The sequence below is a fragment of the Ictidomys tridecemlineatus genome, chromosome 4 (genome assembly GCF_052094955.1).
Source record: "Ictidomys tridecemlineatus isolate mIctTri1 chromosome 4, mIctTri1.hap1, whole genome shotgun sequence".
Taxonomy (NCBI): Eukaryota; Metazoa; Chordata; class Mammalia; order Rodentia; family Sciuridae; genus Ictidomys; species Ictidomys tridecemlineatus.
In genome coordinates, this window is record NC_135480.1 from 188,626,452 (window position 1) to 188,629,555 (window position 3,104).

At 45.9% G+C, this 3,104-nt stretch overlaps 1 pseudogene; it reads left to right on the plus strand.

Annotated features, from left to right (window-relative positions):
• Nucleotides 1-1,813: 1,813 nt before the first annotated feature.
• LOC101969212 (replication factor C subunit 5 pseudogene) lies at nt 1,814-2,863 on the plus strand (annotated as a pseudogene).
• The last annotated feature ends 241 nt before the right edge of the window (nt 2,864-3,104 follow it).

The window sequence follows — 3,104 nt, forward strand, 5'->3', positions numbered from 1 at the left end:
GGGAATTTCCCTTATGAAAACCAGGAATAAGGAAAATGCATTATCTCCCCATTGTGGTTTAGATATGAGTTGCCCCCCTCAAAAGTTCACATGTGAGACAATGCAAGGATTTTCAGAAATAAAATAATTAGATTATGATGGGTGTAACCTAATTGGTGGATCAATCCACTGATAATGGATTAACTGGTCAGTAACCGTAGGCAGGTAGGACATGGCTAGAGGAGGTAGGTCACTACGGGTGTGGACTTGGGGTTTATATTTTGTCCTTGGAGAGCAGAGCTCTGCTTCTTGGTTGTCATGTCCTGAGCTGCTTTCTTCCACTATACCCTCCCATTACGACGTGCTGCCTCACCTTAGGCCCTATGGTGAGTCGACCATGGAGTCGACTGAACCTCTGGAACGTGAACCAAACAAACTTTTCTTCCTCTAGGTTGTTCTTGTTGGGCATTTTAGTCACAGAGATAAGCACTCCCTAAGAAGTTTCGTTGTCTAATCTCATGACACTTGCTGACAAGGCCTGGGTAAAGGAGACCCTAATGAACCAAACCTGGAAAAGAGTGTCCTTTAACCAAAGCTGCATTCAAGCACCCAGACCTAGAAGGTGAGCAGGGGAGTGGATCAGGAAACCAAAGAGGAGCAGAGAGCTGTTCACCAAAACAGAGGATGACCAGGAATAGTATCTAGTGCTTGGGTGTGAAAGTCAGAGAAATGGGAACAGGAGTCAAGCAATAGCAGTAATAAGAAAACACCTGAAACCAGAGCCATTGCCTGTGCCTGGGTTTTATAAGCCCACAGCAGCATGCTACATTAAAAAAGGTCCCTAAAATCATAAATCCAAAAATGGCTGGATTTCATTAAACCTCTAGGGCTGCTCTTTCCACAGATGTGACAACACAGTTGTTTATGTACCAAATCAGTGACTCTCAAATGACATCTTTTGAAGGAGTTGCTGGCCTGTTACAGAATCAGTCAGAATAATTACTAAAAGTACAAATTCCTAGATCCTACCCCTAGATAACTGACTCAGGAGTAGGTCTACACTGGAGCCCACAAGTCTGTTCTTAACAACCTCCCCAGGCAATTCTTAAGTGCAGCCACAGTTTGGGTACCTTGTTCTAGCTGGTACCATATCAGGAAAGGCCACTAAAAATCATAAAGGAGTGGTTAAGATTTTGTCTGGGCTTTGCAGCAGGGTGTAAACCATTCCAGACCAGGAGGTTCCTCTGGGCACCTGAGCTACCTCTGGAGACGGGACAGGGTTCTCTCCTGATATGGAGGGCTCCTCACCTTGAGGCAGACTCATTTTCATTGTAATGATGCAGCAGGAGACAGAGGGGCTGGCTGGCCTCATAGCCTTCCCAGCACTTCTTCAACAGGGAGCAAATGTTTCACAGAGGAAGCCCATGTCTCCTAGTATTTTGATCGTTTTTTATTCCAGTACCTCACTTGCTTCTGGCTGTGAGCATTGGGATACATCAAGATAGGGGCCAGGGTTCCAGGAACAGCCCCCTCATTCCATGTCCCTCAGTCATTCCCTGCTACCTGACCATGGTGTATCTCAGAGTTTATAAACTATCTACAGATAAGTGGTGTCCCAACACATATGGTATACATGTGTATGCACATATACATAGTCTAAAAATTTTATGTCAAAGTACTCATTCCTTTAAAAAATGCAGTGCTTTGAACAGAAAGGAAAGGCTTTTAAACAAAAATGTGGGAGGGTCTGGGGAGTCCGGTCACAGCTGGAGGCCTGAAAGTGTTGGGGGGATACAACGATGAGGACGACTACGACAACGGCGGCCCCGGTCACCTGAGCCTCCCAGCCATGGAGGTCTCAGCGCTCAGGCAGCAGCAGCAGCAGCAGCAGCAGCTTGTGGCGGCTAAGATCAGGAACCTGTCCTGGGTTGAAAAATACCAGCCACAGACACTGAATGATCTCATTTCTCATCAGGACATTCTGAGTACCATTCAGAAATTCATCGGTGAAGACCGACTGCCACACCTGCTTCTTTACGGCCCTCCAGGGACAGGAAAGACGTCCACCATCCTAGCCTGTGCTAAACAGCTGTGCAAAGACAAAGAATCTGGCTCCATGGTCCTGGAGCTGAATGCTTCAGATAGATAGATAGAGGAATAGATATTGTTCGGGGGGCCAATCCGGGGCTATGCCAGCACAAGGACAATATTTAAAAAAGGGTTTAAGCTAGTGATCTTGGATGAAGCTGAGGCCATGATGCAGGATGCCCAGAATGCCTTGAGAAGAGTGATTGAGAAATTCACTGAAAATACCAGATTTTGCCTCATTGTAACTATCTGTCCAAGATCATCCCCACCTTACAGTCTCGGCGTACAAGGTTCCGGTTTGGTCCCCTGACACCTGAACTCATGGTTCTCCGCCTGGAACATGTCATAGAAGAAGAGAAAGTCAATATAAGTGAAGATGAGATGAAAGCACTTGTGACTCAGCGGAGATATGCAAAGGGCTCTAAATATTTTGCAGAGCACCAATATGGCCTTCGGGAAGGTGACAGAGGAGACTGTATACACCTGCACAGGGCACCCGCTCAAGTCTGATATCGCCAACATTCTGGACTGGATGTTGAATCAGGACTTCACTACAGCCTACAGAAATAACATGGAGTTGAAAACTCTGAAGGGTTTGGTGTTGCATGACATCCTGACCGAGATTCACTTATTTGTTCACAGAGTGGACTTTCCATTGTCAGTTCGAATACATTTATTGACCAAAATGGCAGACATGGAGTACAGGCTTTCTGTTGGCACCAGTGAGAAGATTCAGCTGAGCTCCCTCATTGATGCCTTTCAGGTTACCCAAGACCTGATTGTGGCAGAGGCCTAGGTGCTCCAAACCCATCTCCACATCTCAGGCCCATCACTGACTGGAGAACAGAGGACTCAGTTATAGGTGTGGCTGTGGGATGAAGCCAGTCTGCCCAGGTCTTGGAAAACTCTGGTCCAGGAGTTTACGGGCAGATATTTAAAAAGTACTCTCTGGTTGTTTGAAACACCAACATAGAAAACAATTTTAACATATACCTATCTTATCACACTGATTTTTACTTTTTTAGTATTTTTACCCT